The sequence below is a fragment of the Staurois parvus genome, unplaced genomic scaffold (genome assembly GCF_062004578.1).
Source record: "Staurois parvus isolate SC_StPar_1 unplaced genomic scaffold, SC_StPar_1.0 ptg000952l, whole genome shotgun sequence".
NCBI classification, from domain to species: domain Eukaryota; kingdom Metazoa; phylum Chordata; class Amphibia; order Anura; family Ranidae; genus Staurois; species Staurois parvus.
This window is the reverse complement of record NW_028318748.1, coordinates 299055-316663: the sequence shown is the minus strand read 5'-3', so window position 1 is coordinate 316663 and position 17609 is coordinate 299055. Positions and strand designations below refer to the sequence as shown.

At 46.0% G+C, this 17609-nt stretch overlaps 1 protein-coding gene and 1 pseudogene across 2 annotated transcripts in view; both read right to left on the bottom strand.

Moving 5' to 3' along the window:
• CHST8 (carbohydrate sulfotransferase 8) overlaps positions 1-17609 on the bottom strand; it is a 362065-nt gene that overhangs the window by 64516 nt on the left and 279940 nt on the right. The gene's annotated exons all lie outside the window — the stretch shown is intronic.
• Positions 17343-17463, bottom strand: LOC149441736 (U2 spliceosomal RNA; annotated as a pseudogene).

Here is a 17609-nt window from a genome sequence, read left to right as displayed (position 1 = left end):
ATCTATCTATCTATCATATCCAATTATCTATCTCATACCATTCTACATATGTATCTATCTTTGTTCTTTCCTATATACGGTACAAGGAGGTAGTTTTGTCACCCTAGGACAGAGAGTGTGTTATTGGCAGGATCTGAAAGTAAAATCAAAAATAAAGCTGAAAAAAAGAAAACAAATGCAGCCATCACATCCAAGGATGGGTAAGCTGCAGTATATTGTATCTTTGTTCCTATTTTTCGGTGCATTTAAATTCCTTTTATTATTCTATATACTATATAGCCAAATGTTTATGGACAACCTAACAAACTGATATGAACATAAAGAAGGAGATTTAAATGTGATTTAAGAGCGTTTGTACCCTACAGGATGCAAATGTGTAAGTAGGACAATTTAGAAAACTCATCTTGCACTCTTTCATATAGGGTGGCCCCGATACTAAGCATTTGTGCGAGTAGTTGTGCAAATGCTCAGACTCCTAAAATTGATACCTTTTTTGTGTGCTGCGATTTGAACCCAGACAAAATGAATGGGTTTAAATCGTAATGCAAAGGATCACGTGATTTGAACAAGAATGCAGTGCGATTCTTGTCCGAAGCACGTTCGGTTTCCCACACCGCTCCTGTGTGAACCAAGGTTTGTCATAGCGACTTCAGCCTGGGTTCACACAGGAGTGGTGCAGGAAACTCCATGTGATTCAGACAGGAATCGCACTGCATTCCTGTTTAAATGATATGCGATCCTTTGCAGTACGACAATTTGAGCCCATTCATTTTGTATAGGCTCAAAACGCACCGGACAAAAGAAAATAGGTATTGGCGTGTACTTGAGGAAAAGTATCGGTACTCATACTCGCTATGAAAACTGGTGCATCGCTACTTTCGGAATATTTTCAGATTTCAATCAAATATGAACATCAGGTAAACACTGGAAATTAATTTCTACCAAAGTGAAAAATTACAAATTATAATGAGATTGGCAATTCTACATTTAGCATTGAAACAGATGTTTGGGGAGCAAAACAAAACTCCACTAAAGCCATTTGTATGCAAAATAGCCACATGACCTCCTAATTTAGAATGACAGGCCTTCCTGTGAAAAAGAAAACTTGTTTCCTTGTTAATCTAACTGCCATCTAGACTAAATAGAAGAGAAGATTCCTCTGATCTGTAATGGAGGGGGGTCACAAACACATACTTAAAAATGGTGTGAAAATATGGCTTTCATATTAACTGCCCCTCATTGCAAGCAGAGAAGATACAATGTTAATTGGCTTTATTAAATGATTGAAGCAGCACTTTATGTTAAGCCAATATCCTGTTGATCAGTTGGCATAACTTTACAATTAAGTTTGTCTTCAATTAGGGCCTTAAAACAAGGACCAACCTGCTAGTGCTGGAAGGAACAGTTGGGAGGCATGCTACTGATCTCTTGCAGTAGCTTTGAAAAGAAAAGACAGGGCCTAAGCTGCAGGACTTGGATTGCTTGTTGCCATGCTCCCCAACTGTCCTGGACTCTGTGGCCGTCCCAGAATTTTAGCTTAAGCAGTCACAAAACATGTCCCAGAACTGCATGGTAGCCCAGCCAAGCTGTTCATCAGGTACCACACATGCTGGACACAGGTGGTGGCCAAACCAAGCTGTCGAGCAGGTACCACACATGTAGGACACAGATGGTGGCAAAACCAAGCTGTCCAGCAGGTACCACACATGTAGGACACAGATGGTGGCAAAACAAAACTGTCCAGCAGGTACCGCACATGTGGGACACAAATGGTGGTCAAACCAAGCTGTCCAACAGGTATCACACATGCAGGACACAAGTGGTGGCCAAATCAAGCTGTCCAGCAGGTTCCGCATATGCAGAGTAGAAGTGGTGGTTGGGCCAAGCTGTTCGGTGGTTCATACACTTGCAGGACATCCAATTGACCACTAGTGACATGGCCACTGACCACCAACACTGCGGTATTAGTTTCCTCCCATTGACCACCAACACTAGGCAATTTTTTTCACAGTATTGCCCAGGCATTATTCCTCCCACAGACACCGGGACATTTTTTCTGTAGTCTAATATTCTTGACCCCCGTACTGAATCCACTATGTTCTACAATAAATAGCCTGGAACTTTGCACCCTTTATGTTATGTTGTATGTTACATCTGACACATGTTAGTCCTGACTTCTCTACTCTGTAAGCTGTGCTGTACATTACATACTAAGTTGCTCATTGTCTTAACAGCTGCTTCTTGCCAAGTTAAGGTAGTGGCAGTTCCTCACAATCAACTGGACTTGTTCTGTAAAGCTGTTTCTTCAGTTCCAATGATTGCCAGGAAGAGACTCCAGTATTTATATCCACACAGGTATCACAGACACTAATCCAGTCACCATGGAATGTGTCAAGGCAGATGTTGATTGTCCAAGAACAGGATGGAAGGTGTGAAAGTTGGTGAAACCTCCCTGTTCTAGTTACATAATCCCATCCTAGAACGCAGGGTGGTTCTAACATTTTCTAATGAACAGCCAAATGTGTGTATCTTGTGAGCTGCTATGTATGCTATATACTTTAACTTAGTGAGCACAATCTAACTGGTGAATAAACACAGGGGGAAGAAAATCACAGGTCATAGAATAAAGGCTTCATTGTATGGACAGTTACACTAGAAGGATAGTAGACTTGATTTACATTATATAAGTGAGAATAGCGTTGCATTGTTATTGCAATTATCAACAACTTTCATACCTGCCACCTTTTTCTTGAAAAATCAACATCTACACATTCCATAGTCATTGGATAAAGGTTTCTTTGATACACGGAGTATGTTCCTGTAACTCAGCTGAACTGAAGAAGCATCCTGGAGAAGCTGCAAAACATCTACAACATTACAGAACAGTCTAGCTCATGGTTTCTCAACCAGGGTTCCTCCAGGGGTTGCTAGGTCTTCCTTGAACAATGAGAAATTTCTGCATCTCAGATAAGCTCCCACTGACACCATTTATCTTTTTAGTTAACTGTAAGGGGGTAATTCTTTCCGATGACCACAAGTGTAAGGATCATTCTTCCCACTGACCATCACACTAATGTCCTTGAGTTGTAGATATAGTCATTTTTAGCAGGGATTCCCTGAGATTGAAAAGGCTGGTCTAGCGGAATGTGACTAACTACTACTTGACATACTATGATGTGAATAAATGGGAACCTTCACAGTCATGCTTGCCAAGAAATTTCCCACTGTTTTAATGATGATCTGTGTGGCAGGCTCAAGCCAATTGTTAGTTTTCTGTCCATATTCTGTGTACAGAACGGCATATTTAAAGTGGTTCTAAAGGCTGAAGGTTTTTCTTCCTAAGCCCCATTCTAAGCCTAATGTATCTAACCCTGTAAAGGAAAGATTGCTATACTGAGTCCGGTCCCAGGCTGTAGATGTCAGCGGTGGCTTCTGTGTAGAGCGCCATAGTACGTCTAGGGGTCACATCATCTCCTCTTCATTTCCTCAGCTGTTGGCCTCCTCCCTCTACAAAGAAGCCGCCACAGCAGACTGAACTGGAGTAGCTTCAGAATAGGTCAGTTTATGCATATTTTCTTCACAGGTTAGACAGATTAGGCTTCGAATGGGTCTGGGAGTAGGTTTAGAGTTAATTAGGATTTGGGTGGAATTCCACTTTAATGCATTCTCTGCATTAAGGTGAAAAACCTTCTGTGTGCAGCTCCCCTTATACTTACCTTAGTCCGATCTTGATCCAGCGCTGTGTATGAGAGCAGTGACTCTCTCCGTTCTCTCCATTCTCATAGGCTCAGATACAGCAGCGGGAACCATTTGCTCCTGCTGCTGTTAATCACAGCCAGTGAACAGAGAATGGGAGGGAGTTGTCAGGGCTGAGCTGCCCTCTGTGTGTCAAAGGACACAAAGAGCATGGCTCGGGATTAAATTGAGCCTGCACAAGTGCCCCCCGTAGCAAGTGGCTTGCTATGGGGGCACTCGGCATGGGGGAATAGCCAGGAGCACTGTCAGGGGACTCCCAAAAGAGGAGGATCAGGGCTGCTCTGTGCAAAACCATTGCATAAAAATAAGTATAAAATGTTTATTAAAAAAAAAAAATCGAACCTTTACAATCACTTTGATGAGAGGCTCATATTTTCAAAAATTATCCTTTGCCTTGAAGTTTATGTATGTAGAAAGGTAGGTTTATGTGTTTCTGTGAGATGCAGCTGTGTATACTGCAAGTACATAGTTACATAGTCTGGCTGAAAAAAGATAAAAGTTCATCCAATTCAACCATTAAAAAAAAAAAGTTATAGTCCTACACCCACAGTTGATCCAGAGGAAGGCAAAAAAAAGCCCAGCAAAGCATGATCCAATTTGCTCCTGCAGGGTAAAAAACTCCTTTCCGATCCCCGAGAGGCAATCGGATATTCCCTGGATCAGCTTTACCTATAAATGTTAGTATCCAGTTATATTCTGTTTATCAAAGAAAGAATCCAGACATCTTTTAAAGCAATCCACTGAGCTGGTCAGAACCAACTCTTGAGGGAGTCTATGCCACATTTTCACAGCTCTTAATGTGAACACCTTTCCGTGTTTGGAGATTGAATTTCTGTTCCTCCAGATGTAAAGAGTGCCCCCTTGTCCTCTGTGATGACCTCAGGGTGAATGAACCTCACTATATGAACCACTGATGTATTTATACATGGAGATCATATCCCCCCTTAATCTGCTCTTCTCAAGAGAGAATAAATTCAGTTCCTCTAATCTTTCCTCATTGCTGAGCTCCTCCATGCCTCTTATCAGTTTGGTTGCCCTTCTCTGTACTTTCTCCAGTAAGACTGGAGTAAGCTCAACCACTTAGTATTCAAAGCCACAAAGTTCTTCACCAGTTTGCCGAGTTGTATCACATACACTATACTGCCAAAAGTATTGGTCGGCCGGCCTTTACACGCACATGAACTTTAATGGCATCCCAGTCTTAGTCCGTAGGGTTCAATTTTGAGTTGGCCCCGCCCTTTGCAGCTATAACAGCTTCAACTCTTCTGGGAAGGTTATCCACAAGGTTTAGGAGGGTGTCTATGGGAAGGTTTCACCATTCTTCCAGAAGCGCATTTGTGAGATCAGGCACTGATGTCGGACGAAAAGGCCTGGCTTGCAGTCACCGCTCTAATTCATCCCAAAGGGGTTCTATGGGGTTGAGGTCAGGACTCTGTGCAGGACAGTCAAGTTCCTCCACCCCAAACTGGCTCATCCATGTCTTTATGGACCTTGCTTTGTGCATTGGTGTGCAGTCATGTTGGAACAGGAAGGGGCCATCCCCAAACTCTTCCCACAAAGTTGGGAGCATTAAATTGTCCAAAATGTCTTAGTATGCTGACGCCTTAAGAGTTCCCTTCACTGGAACTAAGGGGCCAAGCCCAACCCCTGAAAAACAACATCACCAAACTTTCCACTTGGCACAATGCAGTCAGGCAAGTACCGTTCTCCTGGCAACCGCCAAACCCAGACATATCCATGAGATTGCCAGACAAAGAAGCGTGATTCATCACTCCAGAGAACACGTTTCCATTGCCCTAGTGTCCAGTGGCGGCATGCTTTACACCACTGCATCCGACGCTTTGCATTGCACTTGGTAATGTAAGGCTTGGATGCAGCTGCTCAGCCATGGAAACCCATTCCATGAAGCTCTCTACGCACGGTTGTTGTGCTAATCTGAAGGCCACATCAAGTTTGGAGGTCTTTAGCTATTGACTTTGCAGACAGTTGGTGACTTCTGCGCACTGTGCACTTCAGCATGCGCTGACCCCGCTCTGTCATGTGATGTGGCCTACCACTTGGTGGCTGAGTTGCTGTTGTTCCCAGTTGCTTCCACTTTGTTATAATCCCACTAACAGTTGAGCGTGGAATATTTAGTAGCCAGGAAATGTCACGGATGGACTTATTGCACAGGTGACCACCTATCACGGGACCACGCTTGGAGTCACTGAGCTCCTGAGAGCGACCCATTCTTTCACCAATGTTTGTAGAAGCAGTCTGCATGCCTAGGGGCTTGATTGTATACACCTGTGTCCACGGAGGGGATTGGAACACCTGAATACTTTTGGCAATATAGTGTATCAGCATTGAATCGAGGTACCCCTCTTTCTCAAGTTTTGAGGTTAGGAGGTATGTATTGGAATTTGCATTCTTACAGCATATGAAAACTAACACTCCCCATCAGTAAGGATCAGAAGTCCCCACATACAGAGAGGTACATGGAGATTTAGGCCATAGTGATGGTAGTGGGCTGACTGTTCCTGCATGGGGCCCACAGGTGGTCAGCTGTATTACTATACTGCCCTTTTCTCTCTCTTTAATACCCACAAGTTCTTCAAAACTAAAAAAAAAAATGGTTCCATATAACTGCCAAAAAGTTAATACTTAACAAAATAAATTGTCATGTGGCCAAGATGGACAGTGGCTCCTCCACTGAAGACTTTGCGGTACTTATTGACACGCTGCCATCATTTCTAGAACTCAACAGATGGAAAACAGTACGTGCGCCATAATTAATTTTATCACCAGTTAACTAGCCCTGCCCGCCTGCAGATCAGCTGACGAGCCATTGACGGCGCCTGGAAAAGCGTCGAGAGCTTGACTCAGCCGAGCTAATTGAGAGTCAGGAGCGGGCGGGCACGTCACACAGTGGGTTTTTGCAATATAATTGGAAAACAAATTAAAGAAATTGTGGGAGGTGTCGCTGCAGGGAATCGTGTATTCCGCAGATTTTTAATAACTGTTCCAGCGCTATTTCATTATAAATAATGGATCTCCCCCCTACGCTTTGCTTGTCATTGAATAAATATGCCATTTGCCTTTGAATAATACACGGAAGCTAATTATGAATTTTGATTCGTAAATCAGCCGTACAGGAGGCTAGGCATGGCAAGATTTAGGCTTATTCTCTAGAGCATTAAATATTTATAGAAAAAAAAAAACAGATCACAACTTTCGCAGCGTGTCAATTCGCCCCCGCTTCAGCTTTTTAAAGCCCAAATTTACGGCACAACGTCCACTTTTTGTCAAAGCAATGCCTAATTTTGTAGATTCATGTCACACACTTGCAGTGTTCATTGTGCTAACAGATGCGATTACACACAGTCATTATTTAGGGAGGCTTTGAACAAAAAAAAAAGAAGAGAATGAAGATGAATTTTGTTTGTTCTTCACTTTCCTGGTTACATTTCAGTAAGGTTTTGTTCAGGCCTGAGGCCAGGCAGGGAGGCGTAAAACCAGGTGGTTGAGATGTGGTTTTACCGCCCCTTGACCACCTGCATAAAAACTAACATACAGCTCAGGGGCGGACTGACCATTTGGAAACTCAGGCACTGCCCGAGGGCCCGGGGTCAGTAGGGGACCCCATGAGATGCCCCTGGTACCTTTTTCATAGGCCTTTTTGAGTTTGGGCAAGGACACAGGGGCCCCATGATCCCCTATTGCTCGGGGGCCCCATGAGTTGTCAGTCCGCCCCTGATACAGCTGTACACATGTCACAGCCACGATGCTGTGCTTCATGGCCACGGCAAAACTTAGGGCTCGTTTACACTAGCAGTGCTCTCTTAACCACTAGCCTACTGGGCACTTATACCCCCTTCCTGCCCAGGCCAGTTTTCAGCTTTCAATGACATTTGCGCAGTCATGCAACATTGTACCCATATGAAATTTTTATCATTTTTTTGAGACATATAGAGCTTTTTTTGGTGGTATTTAATCACCTCCGTTTAAAAAAAAAAAAACATTTTTTCTTAGTTTTTGTTATAACATTTTGTAAGTAAGTGATTTTTCTCCTTCACTGATGTGCGGTAATGAGGCTGTACTGATGGGCACTGATAGGTGGCCCTGATGGGCACTGATGAGGAGGCACTAGTAGGTGGCATTGATGGGCATTGACAGGCATCACTGATAGGCACTGAAAGGCAGCACTCATATATGGCACTGATAGGCGGCACTGACTGGCACTGTTAGGTGGCACTGACTGTCATTGATAGGTGGCACTGACTGGCACTGATAGGAGGCACTGATTGGCATTGATAGGTGGCACTGACTGGCACTTATAGGTGGCACTGAAGGCAGCTCAGATGGGCACTGATATGTGGCATTGATGAGGCACTGATGGGCACTGGCAGGTGGCATTGATGGGCAATGACAGGTGGCACTGCTGAGGCTACACTGTTCATCAGGGCACACTGATCATCAGTGCCCTGATGATCTGTGTACATGTCCTCTCCGAGGAATGCCGATTACCGGCTCTCCTCTCCTTTCGAGCTGTCAGCGTGACAGCTCGAGAGGAGAGAAATGCCGATAACCCTATTTACATGTGATCAGCTGATCACATGACCGAGCCGACATCTTCGGCTCTTTCCGTTGATCGGTGATCCGCTGTGTTCGAGGGACACAACGCACCATGGATCGCCGCACTGTGCACTCCTGGAGCCGCGCATGCGCAGTTAGAGTGGGAGGATGTCATATGACATCCTCCCAGAACGAGAGAACCGACTTGCGCCTGTCATTACCTTATATGGTGGGCAGGAGGCGGTTAAAAGTGACCTGAGTTTGGAATGCTTTTCAGATAGCATTTGACAGGCGGTGAGCAGGTGTTGTATTGGCTCCTCACTGTCTGCTTTCTTCCCTTGAAGCCTGCACTAGCATACTGTCATCGCATGCATTGCATGCTGTTGCAGAGAGCTTGCAGACCAGCCCCCTCACCTGAATCAGTTGCTTTTGATGGGTGCTATGCCCATCGAAAGCAATAACTGGTATAATTCCTGCTGCAGCTGCAAAACAAAGAATTGCACCTGTGGCATATGTACACCCCTGCCCCCAGTTGAGGGGCACACCCCTGCCCGAGGGCCCGGGGTCAGTAGCGGGACCCATGAAATGCCCCTGGTACCTTTTTCATAGGCTTTTTTGAGTGTGGGCAAGGACACAGGGGCCCCATGATCCCCTATTGCCCGGGGGCCCCATGAGTTGTCAGTCTGCCCCTGGTGTCAGCAGACGTTTGAGGAGAGTAGGCTGAATTTCCAGCAAGCTAGATGACTGACTACGCTGTGCTGTCATGCCTAGTGTGGTCAGTTTTTAATAGATCAGAGGGACTGGCAGGATCACCAGGGATTTCACACAAAAGAAGCAATACAAGGAGAACAGGATATTTATTCATACAAGTACATGGTACAGCAGGCACATATCAGGAATATAAAATGTTGGGTTTACATATTCTTTGAAGTGGTTGTAAACCTCAGACATGAAATATGAACAATGTGCATCCCTCTATAGTGTGTACTTGTCTCAAGAGCGCTAAGTGCCATTTCTGTCTGCTGCAGAGTTCCTTTGTTACCAGCACTTCTGAAAAATTTTCCTGACACCAAGAAAAAACTGGTGACAGGGGAGGGACCTCCAGCAGATTGACAGACTCAGCTCTGTTCCTGTGTGGAGGGCAGGGCTGCTGTTAGAAGTCATTGGGCCCGGGCCCCATACAGCCAACCCGACAGGGCCTCCCCCCTAGGTTTCTATGCTTCAGTTATGAACAAACACAGTGAGCAATCGATGCTGAACACTCATTGTGTTCATTCAGGAAAAACAGGGTCTGGTAAATGTGACATATTTACTGGACCCACTTCCCAGCGTCCATCCTGAAGGATCCTATTGTGTGCTTGCAGCTGCTGGTGTGAAGGAGAGGAGGGTGGGGGGGGGCACACAGGGGGGGTCTGGGCAGCAGGGGGAAATGTATGGTGCACAGTGAGGGTGATGCATGCGGCAGGGGAAGGGGTTATTTACTGGAACCAATCTCCACTCTCTGCTGTAGCTGAAGGGGAGAGGGAGGGAGAAGAAGCCAGCTTTCGGCTGCTGCAGAGAGAGCCATACAGGGGATCAGTTCCAGTAATTGCCCCCCCCCCCCCCCACTGTGCCGATCACCCTCCCTGCCCACATCAGATTCACCCAGCTGCCTGGGCCCCGATGGGTACCACCTCATCCACGGCCTTGGTGGAGGGGGGGGATCTCAAGCAAACTGTCTGCACTTTGAACAGCTCCGGGTAAGAGAAGGCTAAAGCTAAACAGGTACAACTTCTGTAGGAGGATTTGTTTCATCTCTGTGTATCACCTGAGTCCAGTCACTTCGCTGGGTATATGGAAGGATTTACAACCGCTTTAAATGACAAAAAGCTTAGGCAGCCTAGGCAACGTGACTCTGTTGGGTTTCAGGGATGGCTTTTTAAGCTTTTCTGAAAAATACTACTGCATTTGTCCACATCAGCAACTTATTCATGTCTAAAATACCGAAAGGTCCACTTTAATCTAACTGGACTTTTATATTAGGTTTTATTTTATAGTAGGTAGTAGAACTCCTGCCCTTTCCAGCGGATATGTGGACTCCTAACGCCCAAGGCACAGTCCCTTTACACACGCACAGTCCTGCGGCTCTCCAAGCACTGGAGTGGAAGTCATTGTATATTTGCCGAGCCATGCTAAGTTATTTTGGCTTCCTAATTAAGAGTGTGACATTTTCTGTTCTTAATTTATATTCAGGAACAAACTGGCAAACAGGATGGAAAAAAAAAGCCCATGGTCTGCTTTCTCACATTTCCCATTCCCCCTTGGACCCGTCCATGGGAATATCATTAATTAGCATCATTAGTTTTCAGACACTGTCGGCAGATTCTTGCGGCTTCCACTTAACACCTTTCACTTATTCTCCATTGTCACATCTCATATTTGCATATAGACAAGCTCACCGGCCTCCTTGACTTTGACAAGGGCAGATTGTTGCCTGGGTGCGTGCCGAGAACGCCCGGGCCACGTGGCGGGACTCTTGTCACAGCTTGTTTGGCCTTTGTAGTAACTGACCGGCGGGCGCCGTACCGAGCCAACAACACAATACATTCACGGGACGCTGCGACCGACAGGACATACATATTACCAACTGAGCGTAAGGTCTGAAATATCAGATTATTTGTCTCCTACTAAAGTCACATACGTTGTTTAAAGCAGGGGCGGACTGACAACTCATGGGGCCCCCGGGCAATAGGGGATCATGAGGCCCCTGTGTCCTTGCCCAAACTCAAAAAAGCCTATGAAAAAGGTACCAGGGGCATCTCATGGGGCCCCCTACTGACCCCGGACCCAACATTTTATATTCCTGATATGTGCCTGCTGGACCATGTACTTGTATGAATAAATATACTGTTCTCCTTGTATTGCTTCTTTTGTGTGAAATCCCTGGTGATCCTGCCAGTCCCTCTGATCTATTAAAAACTGACCACACTAGGCATGACAGCACAGTGTGGTCAGTCATCTAGCTGTGCTGGGAATTCAGCCTGCTCTCCTCAAACTTCTGCTGACACCAGGGGCGGACTGACAACTCATGGGGCCCCGGGGCAATAGGGGCTCATGGGGCCCCTGTGTCCTTGCCCAAACTCAAAAAAGCCTATGAAAAAGGTACCAGGGGCATCTCATGGGGCCCCCTACTGACCCCGTGCCCTCGGGCAGTACCCAAGCTTCCAAATGGTCAGTCCGCCCCTGGTTTAAAGTTACGCTCACCCACAAGTGATATTTCAGTGACTCACACATGTTGTTTTCTCTTTCATATCTTATTCATTTCTAAAGATGAACTTCGGCCAAACAAATTAGCATTCATTACTGCTGAAAGACATATAGAGGAATGGTCAAACCTGCAAAATTAGTCTGCTTTTGCCCATCCAGTTCTTAGATATATACAGCTCTGCCACACAGCATAGCCCTGTCTGGCAGAAGGATCAGGCTGATTCTGCTCTGCTGAAGTTATGTATCATTTCAGGTCTTGTCCCTCTCCCAGCATTTGATTTGACAGCAAAAGGAGAAGCAGCGGACTGATGAGCTCATCTCTCTGTCACTCTACCAGGGGCGGACTGACCATTTGGAAACTCGATCACCTCTGGATCACCTCTCGGCATTGCTGACTCAATTGTGGAAAGGTAAGACCATATCTGAACTGCTGGAACCATTTGTCTTCAAACATCTCAAACCTCCAGTTAGCGCCTCAGAACGTTTCGGGTTGATCCGTAAACGGGCGGACTGGCCATTTGGAAACTCGGGCACTGCCCTAGGGCCCAGGGTCAGAAGGGGGCCCCATGAGATGCCCCTGGTACCTTTTTCATAGGCTTTTTTGAGTTTGGGCAAGGACACAGGGGCCCCATGATCCCCTATTGCCCAGGGGCCCCATGAGTTGTCAGTCCGCCCCTGCACTCTACTCTCTTCTTCTTGTTTCTTTCCATCTAGTTCTGAGTTTTAGGGCTCATGTACACTGCAGCTGATAAACTGACGTTCAGGAGCTGTTCAGCGTTTTTTCAGCAGCCCCTGAACTCTCCCTAATGTTCTCCTATGTGTCCATGTACACATCCTCGTTTACAGTCGTTTTTTTAATGCACCAAAATTGCGTTCAGGAGTAGATTTTACTGGCGTTTCAAACGCCAAATGCTTGTAAACGCGTGTAAACGCGGTTAACTGTGTTTACAAGCTTGTTTTGACAGGTCCATATCCAGATGCTGTCCGGAGCCTTTTTTCTTCATCAAAAATGCATGCAAAGCGTTTTCCATGTATTCAAATGGACCCGGTACACCACCGCAGTCAGTTCCAGGTTTTGTGTGAAGGAAACAATGGTAGAACGTGCCGCATTATGCTCATGATGGGATCCATAGTGACTACAACCAGAAAAGACAGGTCACTTCCACACATACTGCTCTCTCTGCTTCTGCTCTCTCTATTCCTCTTAAAATGTCTGAAATAGTTAATTATTTACTATTTTTCAGTGCATTCTGGAAGGTCTCCTGAGGTTATCTTTTAAAAATACTTCTAAACGCAAACACGGCTAAACTGATGTTTTTTAACATACGTTTTCCAGCAGTCAGAAGAGTTTTCCAAACGCCCCGAGTACATGAACCCTTACACAGCACAGCAAGGTTGATGGCCTGCCTCTTCTGTACTGCAGTTGCAAACTCTCACATATACCCAGTGAAGTGACTTAGCTCAGGTGATACACAGAGATGAAACAAATCCTCCCACATAAGTTGTACCTCTCTTTCTGCACCATTCTCTACATATGTTCAAAGTGCAGAATTTATACAGCTTGTCTGAGCTTTCAGAGAGCAGGGGTCAGAGAGCTGAATTTTTACACTGCAGAGCTCAGTGAGAGCTGATTATAGGGAACGGACACCCCCCTCCCCCCTTCAAAACACACAGGAAGAGAGCTGAGGCTGTCAATGTCAGGCTGTGTGCTGGAGCTCCCTCCCCTGTCACCATTTTATTTCTTGGTGTCGTGAAAACCAGGCAAAAGTGATTCATGCTGATAGCAGAGGTACAAAGCAGCATATGCTGCTCTTAAATGAGACAAGTACACACTATAGAGGGATATGCTATGTTCATACTTCATGTCTGAGGTTTACAACCACTTTAAACAATAGACTAGTCAGTGCCTGTTTAGTGCTAGTTAGTTCAGTCCTAGCTAGACCTCCTCCCTCTTATTTACATGTTCTTTCAGTCAATGTCAGGGCTTAAGAAAGTCCATGTCTTTTTACACTTCTGGCTGGAAAATATCCTCTGCACTGCAATTATCTGAAGTAAAATTGTGTTGGATTGAACTTCTGAGTCTTATTGAAGAGTTAAGCTGCCTGTGGATGGTGCTAAGTCAGCAAGTGACCATGCTTTCTGGGCAGCTGGGTCTAAGTCTAATGTCAATGCAGAAAGTGCCATTTGAAACAGAACAGCAGAGATCTCACAGCCAATGTCCTAGAAAGCCCTAAAAAATATTGGTATCTCCCCAGCACCTGCCAACAACTGAAACATCAGTTTTAGGTGGAACAACCTTTTACAAAATATATAAAGTTGTGTATGAATGCAGGCTGTGCACATTAAATAGGAGATTATCATTTTGTATAGTTTTGTCTCTAAGAGTGCAAAAAGTTTCAAGAAAAACAAATCTCTGCTCAGTTCTATGAAGCAGCTCGGCGTCACCTGGGACTTGTATGGAGTCAGATGTCAGGTAGAGGAGAAGAAAGTGAGAATAGCATCAATAGTGCAACGGTTACCATGTGAACAGAGCGGTGTCTTGTCTTCTCCGACATGCGGTTATATGAGGAAACAATACAGAGAGACAGATGCCGGTGTACATCGTCCGCCATCATTATCTCCTCCACTGAGGTCACCTTGAAGAGTCATCAGCCCCAGAATCGGGGTATCAAAAATCTAAATATATATCCTCGTGTCCAGTAGGGAAATCCTATTAGAGGCGGGCGGAGGAAAGAAGATTTTTATCCCGAGGCAAATTAATCTTAATGACCCAGAAAACTGTAGACCCGTATGGGAGAAATGCAAGAATTTAAATCTGAAGTCCAGGCTGACATAAAAGACACAAAATAAGGCAGATCTGTATTCATCAATACATCAGTAAAGGTATATATAATACTAGCAGTGTGACTATATGGATCTGTTCTGGTATCAGCTTCTTACAAACCCTATACAGCAGAGCTCAGACTGGGAGACAGAGAAGGAGCACAAGGAGCCAATCAGGAGTGCTGATAGGAGGAGAGAAAGTAACAGATGAGCTCATCAGTCTGCTACTTCTCCTTTCACTGTCCAGTCACAAGCTGGGGAAGGGACAAGTCCTGTAGTAATAATTATAATAAAGACTAATTAAAAAATATAATAAAAAATAATAGTGATAATAAGAAATATTAATTTCCTCCCAATCCTGACTGCCCCTGGCCCGCCTTTTTATTTATGGGATTTCAGTTCTTTCAGTCACGGGAAGTTCGGCGTTACATGTTGGGATTAACTAGGGTGGTCCACATGTAAATACAGCCTTCCTGGGAATGCCCATTCCTCCAGACTGACTCCACCCCTCAGGGCATCAGGGCATAACTCCTTCCAACAGCCAGCTCACTGCTTGCATCAGGACTGAGGGCTCTTAAAATGTCACTAAACTTCGGACCCTGCATTCACTATATCTGCTCTCCCAGGACCCTGCATTCACTATATCTGCTCTCCCAGGACCCTGCATTCACTATATCTGGTCTCCCAGGACCCTGCATTCACTATATCTGGTCTCCCAGGACCCTGCATTCACTATATCTGGTCTCCCCGGACCGTGCATTCACTATATCTGCTCTCCCAGGACCCTGCATTCACTATATCTGCTCTCCCTGGACCCTGCATTCACTATATCCGGTCTTCCCGGACCCTGCATTCACTATATCTGGTCTCCCCGGACCCTGCATTCACTATATCTGCTCTCCCAGGACCCTGCATTCACTATATCTGCTCTCCCAGGACCCTGCATTCACTATATCTGGTCTCCCAGGACCCTGCATTCACTATATCTGGTCTCCTCGGACCGTGCATTCACTATATCTGCTCTCCCAGGACCCTGCATTCACTATATCTGCTCTCCCTGGACCCTGCATTCACTATATCCGGTCTTCCCGGAACCTGCATTCACTATATCTGGTCTCCCCGGACCCTGCATTCACTATATCTGCTCTCCCAGGACCCTGCATTCACTATATCTGCTCTCCCTGGACCCTGCATTCACTATATCCGGTCTTCCCAGACCCTGCATTCACTATATCTGCTCTCCCCCCTGGACCCTGCATTCACTATATCTGTCTCCTTGGACCCTGCATTCACTATATCTGTCTCCTTGGACCCTGCATTCACTATATCTGTCTCCTCGGACCCTGCATTCACTATATCTGTTCTCCCTGGACCCTGAATTCACTGTATCTGGTCTCCCCGGACCCCGCATTCCCTATATCCGCTCTCCCCGGACCCCCTATATCTGCTCTCCCTGGACCCTGCATTCACTATATCTGGTCTCTCTGGACCCTGCATTCACTATATTTGGTCTCCCCGGACGCTGAATTCACTATATCTGGTCTCCCCAGAGCTTGCATTCACTATATCTGGTCTCCCCGGACCCTGCATTCACTATATCTGGTCTCTCTGGACCCTGCATTCACTATATCTGGTCTCTCTGGACCCTGCATTCACTATATTCGGTCTCCCCGGACCCTGCATTCACTATATCCGGTCTCCCCAGGCCCCGCATTCACTATATCCGGTCTCCCCAGACCCTGCATTCACTATATTCGGTCTCCCCGGACCCTGCATTCACTATATCCGGTCTCCCCGGACCCTGCATTCACTATATCCAGTCTCCCGGACCCTGTATTCACTATATCTGGTCTCCCCGGACCCTGTATTCACTATATCTGGTCTCCCCGGACCCTGCATTCACTATATCTCTTTTCTCATCAGCAGTATATAGCAGTCTTGTGACTTCTATCAGTGTCCAGCAGAACACATGTTAAAAATTGTAGGAGGCGTTTTCCTTCTGCTCTAGGAGGATGCAGGACTCCTGACCTCTGTCTGGACAGTGCTGATTGGCCCTGTGCTGGTCACACACACTCTCCCAAGGAAAAAGAAAAACATTCTAGCAATACACACCAAACTGAACATGTGCAGAGTGTCTCCACCCCATAAGTCTTATCAGGAGATAAGAGGGGGGCACTGGAAGAAGTGGAGGATCAGAGAAGTCAGGATCAAACTGAATTTTGAAACAATGCGGAGGGATTAACCCCTTAGGTTCCACAGTGAGTATAACAAGCATGCTTTCCTGCACACACAGACTGAATTTACTGTTGTGGGTTTAGTAACACTTTGAGAGGAGTACAGAGGCTGTGATGTTTCCCGGAAGCTATGTACATCCCCCTCCCACCGGCTCTGATCTGCCTGCATTGCATAGATCAGTGGTTCTCAACCTTTTTTCAGTCAAGGCGCCCTTTAAAATTACGGACAGTCCTGAGGCACCCCATTCTAAAATGTCAAAAAATATTCTAATGGTTTTATATAACGCAGCAACATCCACACTTGTAGGATATTAGAGGGGATTTATTCTTCCAAAGCAAATACACAAAAGTGACAAAACTGTGGCGAAAATAAATAAATAAATAAGTGGCCGTGCAATTGTGCACTGGATAGGCCCTGAGGCCGTAGCAAAAAAACTGCGCAGTACAGGAAAAGTGTTTAGAACAGTGACCATGTGCACTTTTCACACGGGGGATCCCACCCCCATGTGTTACTAAGAGCACCCCTGAGGAGACCACTCAGGGGGCACTGCTCTATGGAATCTCTGCATCCACAGCCCCTGGCCAGACAAGGTAGATCCATTCAAATCAGAAGGAACTGGGCTCCTCCGGTTTTCCGAGGGGGAATTACTCCTGGGCCCCAACAGCCTGTGGGTGCCTCAGTTTCTTCTTCCAGCTGAGTACTAACCTTCAGGGCCCCCATCATACCAGCAGGGGTGCTATACAGCCAACCATCCTCACCAAAAGGCAAGAATGACAGTGGAGCTCCCCTATTGGACACTGATAAGAACAGATACTACACTTGATCTTAGCCAAAAGGCCGTGAAACGATATCATTGGTTGTCAGGACGCCGGCCAGGGGTGTATTTACAACAAGGCAAACAAGGCAGTTGCCTAGGGCGGAACCTTTCAGGGGGGCAGCAGCATTTTTGAGGGGGGCAGTGCCATCCCCTGAAAGAAGGGATGGAAGAAGGGACA